Here is a 16199-nt window from a genome sequence, read left to right as displayed (position 1 = left end):
TTGGTACCAACTCAACTGAACACCACTAAATTCACTTTAACTTTAAAGCCAGTGATGATTTTTTTCCTACCCATAAATTCTGATGTAATCTAAAAATCTGTGGGTCCAGTCTGAAGGTACTGGTGGCATAATAACATTTTAAAAATATTACTATAGTTTTTTTAAAATTTCTGGTTAGAGTATTTTTATTTGGTGTAAAGAAAGCTTGTACCAAACTTTGAGAGTAAAATTGGGTAATCAAGTAAACAAAGCATATACCTTCCCAGGTTTATAAAATTTGTTGTCAATATTTTTATTTTATAAAAAATAAAGTTGTTGCTTAGTGGCAGTTTGGTGTCCTAATGTACGGTGGAGTTAAGTGTATAATTATTGAGTCTGCTTAAAGCTAATCCTGGGAAATTACTTAATTGCCACAGCCAGTGACAAAATAACCAAGAAAGCAAACTTAAAGTTTTATTTAAAACAAAGATACTTCTGATACGAAATGAATTTATTTTGGGAATGAGTAATGGGAAATTATTGCTTGATAACTGCACACTGAACAAACATGAGGACTTCGGAGCAGACTGGTCAGCTTCTGTGGCCCTAACTTCTCCCGAGAGAGACTGATGTTCTTAGAACTTAAACTCTCTTTTTTCTCATGGGGAGAAGGGTTGGTTGCGTGATGGAGTTTTAGGCTTTACCATTGTCTTCTCTTCCCAACACAATAACTAAGAAATTGCTTGAATAGCCTTTCTTGAATAATTCAGAAGTGCTCTCTGTGATATTTGGACTTTGACACATCCTCCTAGCTAATGTGTATGAACTTGTGCCGAGTGATTACCAGGATGTGCAGCACTACTCGGCTGGTTCACAAGCAGTCCTCATATAGGTCGCCTATACAGACTGACCACTTAAGGAGGCTACCTTGTGCTTGTATAAAACACACCCAGCTGCTATGTCCTGGCACCCTCCACAACACAGTCTTGAACCCATCTTTGTGTTTGTTCAGCTCCTTCCAGGTTCACTTCCTATGCCCCTGGCGATATAACCAATCTACCAAATGTTTGTCTGTCTGTCATCTCTGGGATAACATTTTTCAGATAGAGAGGCACAGAGAGAGAGGGAACCATAGCACTGAAGCTTTCTTCAGTGCAGTGTAGGCCAGTCTCAAACCTGGTAGCACACATGGCAAAGCAGTAAAGGTTTCTTTTTTTTTTTTATTGTTGTTGTTGTAGTTATTGTTGTTATTGATGTTGTCGTTGCTGGCTAGGACAGAGAGAAATGGAGAGAGGAGGGGAAGAGAGAGAAGGGGAGAGAAAGATGGACACCTGCAGACCTGCTTCACTGCTTGTGAAGCGACTCCCCTGCAGGTGGGGAGCCGGGGGCTGGAACCCGGATCTTTACGCCTGTCCTTGTGTGGTCCTTGCGCTTTGCACCACGTGCACTTAACCCGCTGTGCTACAGCCCAACCCCAGCAGTAAAGGTTTTATATGGTGGTTGCCACCAATCTAGACACTGAGGTGACACAAAGAACCTTAACAGTCATCTTTACTGACTACCTAGCACGAGGTCACTCTTTGGGTACACGAGTAGCCTACTAGAGAAACTATCATTTAATTTGCCTTTAGAGTTAAACATTTGGTTCCAACTTAACTAAACACCAAGAAATTCACTTTAACTTTAAAGCCAGTGATGATTTTTTTCATACCCATAAATTCTAATGCAATCTAAAATCTGTGGGTCCAGTCTGATGGTAATGGTGCCATAATATTTTTAAATTTTTTGCTATAGTTATTTTTTTTATTTCTGACTAGAGTGTTTGGAGTTAGATATATTTGCTGTGGGAAAAAAGACACATGATATAAAATGAAGAGTGTTTTGCAGGTGTCTATCGTAAAGAGAAGAGAAATATATCCATGTGTCAGCAACTGTACTGTAAACCATTAACCACCACCACCCCTGGTAAAATAAAAGCAAATAAAGCAAAAACAAATAATAACTTCAGAAATACATGAAATTCAGAGATGGAACATACTTTACTATTTTTCCACTTACTGAAATGCTACCAAACATGGAAAGCAGGTTTCATATATATATTTTCAATCCTGGGAAGTCATAACATAAGTAATCACTCACTTTGCCAGTCAGTGCCAGAGATCAGTCACATAATTATGTAATGAGACCTGTGGATACTGATAGAATTTTTTTAAAAAATAAAGTCAGTTCTTTTAACACTCGTCTAATATTCTTTGATGGTATTCACAAATTGCTGGCTATAATTTGGTTTTAAGTTAGCCACTGGACATTTTGTTTGTGGGAATCAAGGGCATCATGAAAACCTTCAACGTGTATTGATTCATGAATTAATAACCAATGAAAACACAGGCATTCTGAAATCAGACCCTCCATTTTTGTGTGTACTTTCTGCCATTTTGAAATAATGAAATCATGATTGTACTTTATACTTCTTTATAGTGCAACATAAGATAATTTAGCTCTTAAGGACTATGTGCCTTGCACAATGCTTTATAAGAAACACTTTTTGAAATATTTATTTATTCCCTTTTGTTGCCCTTGTTATAGTTATTATTGTTGTTGATGATGATGTCGTTATTGGATAGGACAGAAATGGAGAGAGGAGGGAAAGACAGAGAGGGGGAGAGAAAGACAGACACCTGCTGACCTGCTTCACCGCTTGTGAAGCTACTCCCCTACAGGTGGGGAGCCGGGGCTCGAACCGAGATCCTTCCGCCAGTCCTTGCACTTGGCGCCACATGTGCTTAACTCTGCAATACCGCCGGACACCCAAGAGACACTTAAATGCTATAAGTCTCTTTTCCTTAAGTGTGATATGATTTAGGTTGGTTTCAAGGACTGCTGAAGCTAGAATGCTAATATGTAATATATTAAGGCTCCCACCCTGTTGTCTTTTTTCCTGTGTTTTTTATTAGTAATTTGCAAGATTAAATAAGATAATAGGGCTGTAGTTCCACTCCCACCACCAAAGTTCTGTGCCCTCACCCCCTCCAGTGATAACCACCATAGTCATTCCATAGTCATTAGATATGCCAACCTGTTCTCTTTTTGGAGTTGCTGTTTATTCTGTCAGCTTCCTCATTGCTTTATTCCAGTGCTTAGGATGAAATGGTGTAAACCACTTTTTCCTTGCTTCAAAATGTTCTCTGGACTCTCAGTAAAGCCAGAAGTGAAGATGATCACATTAAACAGGCAGACTAGCTTGAACATTATGAACCTTGCTTCTGTGCCTAGATGTCTCTGTAGATGCAGAGCTGCCTGATGCTCAGCTGGGAACCCATGGAGAACCCATGGCTGTGTGTGTGCAAGGATTTTTCCATACATATTGTCAGCTGTTATCTTTCCTTTTCTCTCAAAGCAACTGACTCCAGCTTCAAAGATATGTTTCCCCAGAACCAGACAAGTTATTTTTTTTCTCATCTTTATTTTTTTACCACTCTGTCTGTGTCCCTACCCCATCCCCATAAATAACCACTATAGTTCTCCCACCATCTTAAATAGAGTTTGACATTTTTTTTCACATTTGTAATCTCAATTTTCTATTATGCATATGAGTGAAACCATTCTGTAGTTGTCCTTCACCTCCTTACTTGCTTCACTAAGCATACTCTCCAGTTCCATCCACTCTATCCCAAGGACGCAATATCCTTTTTTTCTGAATAATATTGTTTCTTATTTTTATTTGTTTTTTATTTTTGTGATTTTTCTTTATGAGGAATTAATGTTTTATAGTCTACAGTAAATACAAAAGTTTGTACATGTATAACATTTCTCAGTTTTCCACATAAGAATACAACCCCCACTAGGTCCTTCTCTGCCATCATGTTCCAGGACCTGATCCCTCCCCGCCCCCAACCCCAGGGTCTTTTACTTTGGTGCAATACACCAACTCCAGTCCCAAGTTCTGCTTAGTGTTTTCCCTCCTATTCTTGTTTTTCAACTTCTGCCTGTGAGTGAGATCATCCCATATTCATCCTTCTGTTTCTGATTTATCTCACTTAACATGATTTCTTCAAGCTCCATCTAAGATGGGGTGAAAACACCATTTTTAATACCTGAGTAGTGCTGAATAATATTCTGTTGAATATGTGTTCCATGACTTTTTTTTTATCCAGTCATCTGTCGAAAGGATTTTGGATATTTCCAGGTTTTTGCTATTGTGAATAAAACCACTATGAACATAGGGATGCATATATCCCTTTGAATCAGTATTGTTATATCATTTGGGTATATGCCTAGTAGTGGAATTGCTGGATCATATAGCATTTCCATTTGTATTTGTTTCAGGATTCTTCATAGTGTTCTCCACAGTAGTTGTACCAATTTGCATTCCCACCAGCAGTGTAATAGAGTTTCTCTCTCTCCACATCCTCTCCAACATTTATCTTCTCTTATTTTATTGATAAAGTCCATTCTCACACGTGTGAAGTGGAATCTCAGTGTGGTTTCAATTTGCATTTCTGTAACGATGAGTGAATTGGAGCATTTCTGCATATGTCTGTAGGCCATGTGTATCTCTTCTTTAGAGAATCATCTATTCATATCTTCTTTTTTAAAAAGTTTTTTATTTTTATTTTTTTTAATTTTTGTATTATCTTTATTTATTGGATAGAGAGAGCCAGAAATCAAGAGGGTGATAGAGAGGGAGAGAGACAGGGAGACACCTGCAGCACTACTTGACCACTCACAAAGCTTTCCTTCTGCAGGTGGGGGCTAGGGGCTTGAATCTGGGTTCTTGTGCATTATAATATGTGTGCTCAACCAGGTGCACCACTACCCAGCCCCTCTTTTTCTTTTTATTATCTTTATTGGATAAACACAGCCAGAAATTGAGAGTAAGGGGGAGGGAAAGAGAAAGAGACAGAGAGACACCTGCAACACTGCTTCACCACTCACAAAGCTTTCTCCCTGCAGGTGGCGACCAGGAGCTTGAACCCAGGTCCTTGCTCATTGTGACACATGCATTCAACCAGGTGCACTACCACCTGGCCCCTATTCATATCTTCTACCCACTTTTTATTGAGTTATTCTTTTTCTTTTTGTCGATCTGTATAGATGTTTGATATCAACTGCTTGTCTGAAGTGTAATGTGCAAATATCTTTTTCCGTTTGTTGGTTTTTCTGTTCCCTTATGGAATTTTCTTTTGATGTGCAAAAGCTTTTTAATTTTATATAGTCCCATTTATTCATTTTTGGTTTTGTTTCCCTCGCCTATGGGGTGGAATCTCCAAATACATGTTTAATGTTAAGGTCCTGGGTTGTTTTACCAGCATATTCCTCTATGTGTTTTATAGTTTCAGGTCTAATATCCATATCTTTGATCCATTTTGAGTTAATTTTGGTGCATGGTGGTAGGTGGTGTTCTAGTTTAATTCTGCATGTGGTTGTCCAGTTCACCCAACACCATTTGTTAAAGAGACTTTCTTTTCCCCACTAGGAAGTTTTGGCCCATTTACCATATACAGTGTGTTTATACATGTGTGGGTTTAATTTTTGGCTGTCTGCCCTGTTCCATTGATCCATATGTCCATTTTTGTTCCAGTTCTACATTGTTTTAACTACTATTGCTTTATAATATAAAATGAAGTTAGGAATTGTAGTTCCTACATTTTGCTTCTTTTTTTCCTCAAGAGTACTCCTGCTATTTGTGCTTTTTTGTAGTTCCACACAAATTTGTTAATAAGTTGTTCAATTTCCTTGAAATGTGTCATTAAGATTTTAATAGGGATTGCACTGAATCTCTAGATTGCTTTTGGCAAGATTGCCATTTAAACGATATTTGTTCTTCTAATCCATGAATAGGGGATGTTCTTCCATTTCTTTGTGTCATCTTCTATTTCTTTTTTTTTTAATTTCTTTTAATAATGTCTTACAGTTTTCATTGAAAAAGTCCTTTACCTCCTTTATTAGATTTATTTCTAGGTTGTTTATCTTTTTGGATTCAATCAAGTGACATATCAAATTATATTACTTCACCATGCTTCAGTTTCCTTGGCTGTAAAATGGGAGGAGGTGTTAGTATCCACCTCATAGGGATGCTGTAAAGATTAAATAAGTTAATATTTGTAAAGTTCTTAGAGTAGTGGTGCATAGTACTGTTTAAAAAAAATAAGAGATTAGAACTGAACATATGGCTCTTTGAGCTTCTTTAAGTAAAGGAAAACTCTGAGGAGATAATTCTGCTCTAGGATGATGTACATGCTGGTGGGGGTGGGGGGTCTGGGTAAGGGGAGTTGGGAAGCGATGTGGAGGTATATCTGAAGGAGCAGAATGGAAAGGCAGTAGCTAAATTGTGTGCAGGACTTGCTGGCATTGAGCTACGGTCCTGGATGTGTGGCATAATGTATAAACAGATGCTCAGAGCATTACCCTGGGACTCTGCATAGTAGATTCTAAAAGGAGACAAGAGAAATAAACTGGAAATATATGAGAATAGGGGAAATTGGGGGGAAAACTTAAGGCAAGAGTTAGCTGGGATGTCTCACAAAGACTAAAACAGTGATTCTCAAAGAGGAGGTTTTATATACGCACATATATTGAATAAATCTTGTTAAAGACTTGTCTGACTCATATTTTGCTCAGCTTCCTCCATGGAGTAGATCACATGCCTTCTGCTTTGTTAAAGAAAATAGGTACCTTCTTTATGTCAATGTGCCCAGGGGGTGCCCTGCAGGCCCCCAAGAAGCTCAGAAACCTCTTCACAATGTACCCAGGTGTTTGCTGGGAGCCTGACTGACAGAAGACTTCCTTTGCTTTTGGCTGACTTCCACCTGAGTGTGCACAGCCAGGAGTTGGCCCTGGTATTCCTGGCACAGGGCTTGGCCGCTCCTTTGTGCTGATGGCTGCCCTTTGCCCTAGCTCCCTTGGCCCAGGACAGCTTAGTTGTAATTTATGCTCCAGCTCCAAGGTGTAGCCCTGTCAAACTGCACCGTGTGTTGATCTTGTAATCCACAGACAAGAAGAAGGGAGGCAAATTTCAGCCTTTTAAGAAGTTATTCGGGAAAAGGAAGAAGAAGGACACCTTGTGCCGAGAGACCTCAGCGGTGAAGAGTCATTCTCCCCAGTGTGTCAGCAATGGGACCTTCTGTTCAGATGAGGAGACCCTGGAGGAAAATCTAAGGTAATAACTCACTGTTACCCCACCCCCATCTTTGGCAGATTCCAACGGGGAGGAACAGGATCCCAAAGGCAGCAGGAGAGGAATCACAGATGTGTTCCATCTCTGAAATGATGAAAGACTTGAGGCTCTGGGTTCGTGCTAGGTAGAGAAGTCATGGTGGGGAGTGGGCAGAGTCTGGAATCGCTACCAGAGAAAGCAGGGGACACCACCAGTTCTTTGGAGGCAGAAGATAACAAGTCACCTTAAGCTGAAAGAGACCAGTCTCATATCCTGTTGTTTGACAGAGGGAAAGAAGATTATGGGTTGGATTGTCCATAGAGGCTACATATTGACGACACAGACTGCTTAGGACAGGATGCTCCCTATGCATCCCCTGACTCTCTAGGAACGTGTCTTTGATGGAGTTTTTTTGTTCTCTCTCTCTCTCCCCATCTCTCTTTCTCTCCTATCAATGCCCCTCTCTCCCTTCCACTTAGGACAAAGGTACTAAATCTGACCATAACAGTATCAAGACCTCAGAGAAGTAGAGCCAGGCAGCAGAGTCAAAGATGGTTGAACTCTGCTACTGACAGCTTAGAGGCCAGCTCCTCTGAGAAGCCCCCACCACTACCCCTCCCTCACTCACACACATTCCCTAGTCTGATAAACTTGGATTTGCTTGAGTTCCCCAACCATTGGGTATCCATTCCTACCAAAGGGCTTGTTGCTTTTTATGGAAGTAGTTGTCTGTCTGCCTCTCTTTTGTAGTTGACAGTTGCATGAGGTTAGGGATCAAATTTTATCTAGTCACATATTAATTTCTCAAAACTGTTTCCTATGGATACATGACTCTGTATATAATGAAGGAATAGTGGTCAAATCTGTAGTAAACATACTCTGTTTCAAGGACAAGAACAAAAGCATCCTCTGTGGTATGTGTCAGAGAATGAATAATTTTTTTTTTTTTTTGTCTCCAGGATTACTGCTGGGTCTCAGTGCCTGCACCATGAATCCACTGCTCCTGGAGGCCATTTTTCCCCCTTTTGTTGACCTTGTTGTTGTAGCCTTCTTGTGGTTATTGTTATTGTTCATGTTGTTCATTGTTGGATAGGACAGAGAGAAATGGAGAGAGGAGGGGAAGACAGAGGGGGAGAGAAAGAGAGACACCTACAGACCTGCTTCACCACCTGTGAAGTGACTCCCTTTCAGGTGGGGAGCTGGGGGGCTCGAACTGGGATCATTAAGCCAGTCCTTGCACTTTGCGCCATGTGCACTTAACCTGCTGTGCTACCGCCCAACCCTCTGGTGAGTAAATTCTTTTTTTTTAAATTTTTTTTATTTAAGAAAGGATTAATTAACAAAACCATAGGGTAGGAGGGGTACAACTCCACACAATTCCCACCACCCAATTTCCATATCCCACCCCCTCCCCCGATAGCTTTCCCATTCTCTATCCCTCTGGGAGCATGGACCCAGGGCATTGAGGGTTACAGAAGGTAGAAGGTCTGGCTTCTGTAATTGCTTCCCCACTGAACATGGGCATTGACTGGTAGGTCCATACTCCCAGTCTGCCTCTCTCTTTCCCTAGTAGGGTGGGTCTCTGGGGAAGCTGAGCTCCAGGACACATTGGTGGGGTCTTCAATCCAGGGAAGCCTGGCTAGCATCCTGATGGCATCTGGAACCTGGTGATTGAAAAGAGAGTTAACATACAAAGCCAAACAAATTGTTGAGCAATCATGGACCCAAAGCTTGGAATAGTGGAGAGGAAGTGTTAGGGAGGTACTCGCTGCAAACTCTAGTGTACTTCTGCTTTCAGGTATATATTTTGCAGTAGTTTATGGATACGTGTGAACATAAGCTCTCTCTCACAGAAACTGGTGTATATCTAGGTTTGGGGACTTTGTTAGAAAGTGAACCACCTGAGATGAAATTAGAGTGTACTATAAAAGGAAAGGTTGGTGAGTAAATTCTTAAAGACACTGCAGTTGAGCTCAAATGACAAAATCCTCAGGCAAGGCATGCACATTATGCCTCACTGAGACCACTGACAGCATGTTTAGTCCTCACTATTGCTCCTTTCCTCAGCAGGCCTGTATTTGTTTTTCCATTGTCTCTAGTGAGAGAATTATTGGATTTAATTGAAGGAAATAGTTTCACTGAAAGGTAAGCACAACCCAGTTGTTGGCATGGCAGTACTGGTTGACATATAGTTGACTATTGTCCAGTGTGGATTGGTTTTGAGTTATTGTAGTTGAGTTTCCTTAGCTGTAAAGTAGGAATAGAAAGCTTTTTGCCTCAGAGTATCAGAAGGAAGATACTAAAGTGTGGCTGAGCAGCATATTATGTGCTAGTAGAGATGGAGTACAGGGTCTCATGCGTGTGTGTTACCTGCCCAGCTTTTACTTTTTCCTGTTTTTAGAATGAGGGCAAGAGAGACAGTGAAGCAAAGCACACACCACCATCTGTGGAATTCTCCTTACTGCTTCCATATGTGTCAGGAATCAAACCCAGAGTCTTATTCATGCAAGGCAGGAGTTCTGCTGCTCACCCATTTCCCTGGTCCTCACCAAGTAACAATTTTTCACAAAGTTTTCATATGAGAACCTGTCTGAAAAATTCTCCTTTAAGGGCCCACCCAATAGAGTGCACATATTACTATGCTTAAGGACCTGGGTTCAAGCCCACAGTCCCCACCTATAAATGAAGAGTTTTATGAGTGCTGAGACGACTGCAAGTCTCTCTCTCTCTCTCTCTCTCTCTCTCTCTCTCTCTATATATATATATATATATATATATATATATATCCTCTCTATCTCTCCCTTCCCTTTCCTGATTTCTCTCTATCCAATAAACAAGCAAATAAAATGGTTTTTATAAAGTTCTTTGAAGTGATTGCCCTGGGGAAGCAACTCATTCTCTCTGTGTTGCACTTAATATACTTTGCAAATACTGCTTTTGTGTTGCACTTAATATACTTTGCAAATACTGCTTTTAAAAATTAACCTCTACCAGCAAAAGGATTTTTAATTACTGGAGGCTCAGCTGATGGGTAGTGTTTTTGTAAGAATATTTTTTGTTAATAGAGGTACATTTTTAGACATAAGCCTATTGAATGTTTAATAGATTTCAGTGTAAATATTCCTTTTAGGTTCACTAGGAAAAGCAAAATGTGGGAGTCAGGCAGTAGCGCAATGGGTTAAGTGCATGTGGCGTGAAGTGCAAGGACCGGCAAAATGATCCCAGTTCGCGCCCCTGGCTCCCCACCTGCAGGGGAGTCGCTTCACAGGCGGTGAAGCAGGTCTGCAGGTGTCTTTCTTTCTCTCCCCCTCTCTGTCTTTCCGTCCTCTCTCCATTTCTCTCTGTCCTATCCAACAATGACAGCATCAGTAACAATAACAACAATAAAAAACAAGGGCAAGAAAAGGGAAAATAAATATTTTAAAAAATTAAAAAAAAAAAAAGCAAAATGTTCCTAAGACCTGCTTTAGTGCACTATTTGCAATACTGTAGTGTAGTGGCCCAGAACCAAACTCACTGTCTCCAAGGTCTGTTTGTAGGAAGTTATGGTTTTGTTAAGTCTGTCTTTCCTTCTTCTTCGTCTTCGTCTTCGTCTTCCTCCTCCTCCTCCTCCTCCTCCTCCTCCTCCTCCTCTTCCTCCTCTTCTTCTTCTCCTTCTTCCTCCTCCTCCTCCTCTTCCTCTTCTTCCTCTTCTTCTTTCTCCTCTTCCTCTCCCTCTGCCCCTCCCCCTCCCCCCCTCCTTCTTTTTCTTGCCTCCAGAGTTATCCCTGAGGCTCAGAGCACTATGAATCCACTGCTTGTGGTGATCATTTTTTTTTTCTTTTTTCACTCCCATTTTATTCAATAGGACAGAGAAATTGCAAGGAGAGGAAGAGAGAAAGATCCCTATAGACCTGCTTCACTGCTTGTAAAGCATCCCACTGCAGCTGGGGAGTAGAGGCTCAAACCTGGGCCTTGTGCATGTCCTTGAGACAGCCTACAAGTCTGTCATTTCTTATTGTTCCACCCAGACTCTTAGAAATTGCTGAACCTTAGTGGATCTCTTCCTATTTAATTTCTTTTTTTAAAAAAACACATACACACACATATATATATGTGTGTATGTGTTTGTATTTTTTAAATATTTATTCCTTTTTGTTGCTCTTGTTTTATTGTGGTAGTTATTGTTGTCGTCATTGTTGGATAGGACAGACAGAAATAGAGAGAGGAGGGAAAGACAGAGAGGGGGAGAGAAAGATAGACACCTGCAGACCTACTTCACCACCTGTGAAGTGACTCAATTGCAGGTGGGGAACCGGGACTCGAACCAGGATCCTTACGCTTTGCGCTACCTGCGCTTAACCCACTGTGCTACCGCCTGACTCCCTTTAATTTCTTTTTCATTTGCTTCTTGGGGTTTTAATTTTCAAAACCTTACAGTTTAAGGTTTTACAAAAACCTTGGAAATTTCTACATTGGTCCAAATAATTTCATTTCTATAAAACATAGGTAATATTACTTATTTTTATTATTGACTTTTTTTTTTGCCGCCAGGGTTATTGCAGGGACTCGGTGCCTGCACTGTGAATCCACTGTTCCTGAAGGCCATTTTTTCACATTTTGTTGCCGTTGTTTTGTTGCCCTTGTTATTGTTATTGGTGTTATTGCTGCCGTTGTTATTAGATAGGACAGAGAGAAATCAAGAGAGGAGGGCAAGACAGAGAGGGAAAGACAAAGACACCTGCAGACCTGCTTCACTGCTTGTGAAGCACCTCCCTGCAGATGGAGAGCCAGAGGCTCAAACCAGGATCATTACACCGGTCCTTGAGCTTTGTGCCATGTGCACTTAACCTGCTGCACTACCTACCGCCCAGCCCTCTATTGACTCTTTTTGATAAACTCTTATTATGAAACATATGTTATAACTTCATTGTTTAATACTTGTTTTTATAACAAAGGAACCTGGAGAGATAAGCTCCAGATGCTGAATTTACAAAACATCTCTCTAAAAATTATAATTTTTCATATTCCATTGGGGGGAATTGATGGTTTACAGTATAGTCTTTGACACATAAGAGGGAGAACACAGGCAGAATCTTCTCCACAGAAGGGATCCACAGGGCCAAAGTTGTAAAATTTTAAATATAACTTTTAAAATTATGTGTAAAATTAGATGTTTTCTTAAATATTCATCCTTCTTTCTTCTTGAAAATTGATGTAAATATAATTCCACCCATAAAGTAATGTTATAATTGTGTCCTATAATATAGTTAAATTCTTGATACTTTATCCTATTTACAGATAGAGAAAATGAAAAATATTATCCCAGAACTTCTTGCTTTCAAGTCATTGTCCAGTTGACATGTTGTTTTGCATTGTGTCATGATTCACAAAATTTCTGTGCCATTTATTTGCTGTCTTCAAAGTGGACAGCTCTCACACACACAAAACTTATAAATTCATTAACACAGTCTTGGGTGAAGGTTTCAAGGAGGCAGATTTCAATCAATATGGAGGAGAATTTCTTAACTATTGAGCTGTCCACAAATTAGGAGGATGACCTAGAAACTGAAGGGAATGTTTGTACTGGGTGGGAGTTTGAAGGAGTTGAACTTAAGTTAAATATGCCATATAACTCCACAAATCTGTAATTCTAGAAATGCCACCTTGGTCAAAAATAGCTCTTTATTGATCTACTCCTTCTGCTTAAATTTCTCACTTCCTTTGAGCTTTTGAAGCAGTCTGTTCTTTTTCTAGGTTAGTAGCCTAATTTATTTCTCCTAGGCTGGTGCTTTTTACATTATATCAATACATATTCATGGAAATCAAAACAGTAAAGTAGGATCAGAGTTTAACAATTTGTACTGACTGTTAATTAGATACAATTGATACTGTGTTTCCCAAATCATGCTATATAGATGTCAGTTTTAAAAAGAGAAGAGAGTCAACATTGACAGAAGTTTGGGAAATTATGGTTAAAAGTAAATTACATAGACATTTTTACACAGAGATTTCCACATTGCTGATGTGCCCTGGGACTCTCTTAAGAAGGATTAATACAGAGTACTGTCAAGTTTCTTTGAAGTACAAGCCTTTTTTTTTTTTTTTCCACAGAGAATATTCAGTGGCTTATATTAAAACTACCACTTACAGAACTTAATACAAAGTACTTTGTGGGCTGGGTGGTGGCGCACCTGGTTGAGCACATATATTACAATGAGCAAGGGCCTGGGTTTGAGTCCCCAGTCCCCACCTGCAGGGGGAAAGCTATGCAAGTGGTAAAGCAGGGCTGCAGGTGTTTCTCTGTCTCACTACCTCTCTATCACTCCCTTCTCTTTTGATTTCAATAAATAAAGATAATAAAATTTTTTAATAAAATTTTAATGATTTAAAAGAAAGTACTTTGCTTAGGTGAGGGAGACAGCATAAGACTTTACTGCCTGAGGCTCCAAGGTTCCAGCCAGAGTGACTTCTGGTAAATTGCTGAGCCACTGTTCAAGCAGAACAGAGTGCATCCTTAGTCACTTACTGTTCTGCCTCTCAAAGAGATTGCAGCCTTCCTGGGAATATACCCACATATCTCTGAGTCCTTATGTTGTTCCTGAGTCAGTAAATTCATCTGCCTTCCTGCCTCTGCTGCTTACTGTGACTTCACTTAGATGCTTTCAGTTTCTTCCTAAAATCCAACATCTACTATATCATGAATGGCAACAGCACTATATAATACCTGCCAGCTGTAAACACAGTGAAAATTGAAGGGCTGTAAGGAGGGTGAGCTTACTCTGGAACTAGAGCAGTCAGGAAAGGGTTCAAGAGGGAAAAGCCCTGAATCTGGCATCAAATGATGGGCAGGACTTAAAGTGCTGAGGGTTGAGGCACAAACATTTCAGATCAAGTGTGTTGTGAGCAGTGACTTCCATCAGAATTGAATGTAGCAAATAGAAGAGAACTTTTCAACTTATTCTGTGTGGCTAGTGTTACCCTACTACCAAAGTCAGGCAGAGATGTCACAAAAGAGAAAATCACAGACTAACACTGTATGGCTATAGATATAAAGTCCTCTGGAAATAATAATAAACAAAATCCAGTAACACACAAAAAGGATTATACACAGCTCCCCACCTATAGGGGGGTCGCTTCACAAGCAGTGGAGCAGGTCTACAGGTGTCTGTCTTTCTCTCTCCCTATCTCTCCCTTCTCTCTCAATTTCTCTTTGTTCTATCATAAAAAAAAAAAAAAATGACTGCAGGAGCAGTGGATTCATAGTACAGGCACCAAGCCCCAGCAATAACCCTGGAGTCAAAAAAAAAAAAAGAAGGAAACTCTTCCAGCTTGATAGGGGATATTTATAGAAAATTGTCAGCAAGTAGTGTACTTAATGGTGAATGAAAGTGTTCTTCTTAAGATTGGGAACAAGGGGCTGGGCAGTAGTGTACCTGGTTAAGTGCACACATTGCCATGCATTGGGGGGGGGGGGGTTTGAACTCCTGCTTCCTACATGCAGGATGGTGAGAAGCTTCAGAAGCAGTAAAGCAAATACTGCATGTGTCTCTCTGTCTGTTTCCCTCTCTATCTCCTTCCCTCTCAATTTTTCTTTAAAAAAAGAAAAAATGCCTACCAGGAGCAGTGAATTCATCATGCAGGCATGGAGGCCCCATGATAGCTTGGTGGCAATAAAAATAAATACATAAAGATTAGGAACAAGATAGGGATATTTAGTTTAAAATACTGAGCTGTATTTAAAATTAGTCAATTAACCAAGAAAAAGAAATAAAAGGAATCAGTCTTGGAAGAATAAAACTTTCTGCAGTTACCATGGTTCACAAAGTGTCATTTATTGTCATTAATATTATAATCATTTTTAAAGTGCATTTCTTTTTTTAAATTTTTTCTATTTTCCCATTTGTTGCCCTTGTATTTTTATTGTTGTTGTAGTTATTATTGTTGTTATTGATGTCGTCGTCGTCGTTAGATAGGACAGAGAGAAATGGAAAGAGGAGGGGAAGACAGAGAGGGGGAGAGAAAGATAGACACCTGCAGACCTGCTTCACCGCCTGTGAAGAGACTCCCCTGAAGGTGAGGAGTCAGGGGCTCTAACCAGAATCCTTGAGCCGGTCCTTGTGCTTTGCACCGCCTGCACTTAACCCATTGTGCTACCGCCTGACTCCCTAAAGTGCATTTATTATGACAGAGGTAGAGAGAGAGAAAAGCCAGAGCACTACTCCCATACTCACAGCACTGGGAATAGAACTGGGATCCACAGGTATGCCCTGAGCTCTGCCAACTAAGCTGTCTTCCTGATCACAAATGCTATGATTCTATGTGTAGAAAATCATCAGTGATCTGCACAAAAATATATAGATTTAATAAACAAGGTTGAGCAAGGCTGCGGGATGTAAGATTATAGCTTCAACTGTATTTCTGTGGGGTTTTGTTTGCTTTTTGTTTTGTTTTGTTTTATTTTAAATCAGAGCACTGATCAGCTCTGGCTTATGGTGGTGCAGGGGATTGAACCTGGGACTTCAGAGCCCCAGGCATGACAGTCTGTTTGCATAACCATTATGCTTTCTACCCCCACCCTCAGCTGTATTTCTGTACACTCATAATAAACTATCTGAAAATTAACCTAGGAAAATAATCTGATATATAATTTTAAAAACTGAGAAATAAATTTAGCAAAAGAAGTGCAGGATTTGTACACTAAAAATGACAGATTATCAGAGAGAAATTAATGACCTAAATAAATGAATACCTATAAATAAAAGATACTCCATAGTCATGAATCATAAAACTTAGTAATGTTAAAATGGCTGCACAGATGAACTGATGGTAAGTTGAAAATATTTTTAAAGTCTACCTTAAACATATTCAGAACATATTAGCATATAGTTGAGCAATGTGATTTTTTTTTTAAAACCCGATAACTTCTCAGCTCTGGTTTATGGTGGTTGGGGGAATTGAACCTGGGACTTCGAATCCTCAGACATGAGAATCTCTTTGCATACACATGCCAGATATCTACTCCTGCCCGGGAAACGTGATCTAATACAAAGTTGACTTTATAATTAAAAGTGTTGGATAGTTT

At 39.9% G+C, this 16199-nt stretch overlaps 1 protein-coding gene across 7 annotated transcripts in view; it reads left to right on the top strand.

Annotated features, from left to right (window-relative positions):
* Window positions 1-16199, top strand: part of CRACD (capping protein inhibiting regulator of actin dynamics) — a 308316-nt gene that overhangs the window by 233037 nt on the left and 59080 nt on the right. For 4 of the 7 annotated variants that reach the window (XM_060188033.1, XM_060188029.1, XM_060188030.1 and 1 more), the window contains exon 2: window positions 6973-7138. The exons of the other annotated variants lie outside the window; for them this stretch is intronic. The gene's annotated coding sequence lies outside the window, so the exon portion shown is untranslated. The remainder of the gene's footprint in view (window positions 1-6972; window positions 7139-16199) is intronic. 7 annotated transcript variants of the gene reach the window in all.

The sequence above is a fragment of the Erinaceus europaeus genome, chromosome 3 (assembly GCF_950295315.1).
Source record: "Erinaceus europaeus chromosome 3, mEriEur2.1, whole genome shotgun sequence".
Taxonomy (NCBI): Eukaryota; Metazoa; Chordata; class Mammalia; order Eulipotyphla; family Erinaceidae; genus Erinaceus; species Erinaceus europaeus.
Note: the sequence above shows the minus strand (reverse complement) of the source record. Positions and strands in the feature narration are given on the sequence as shown.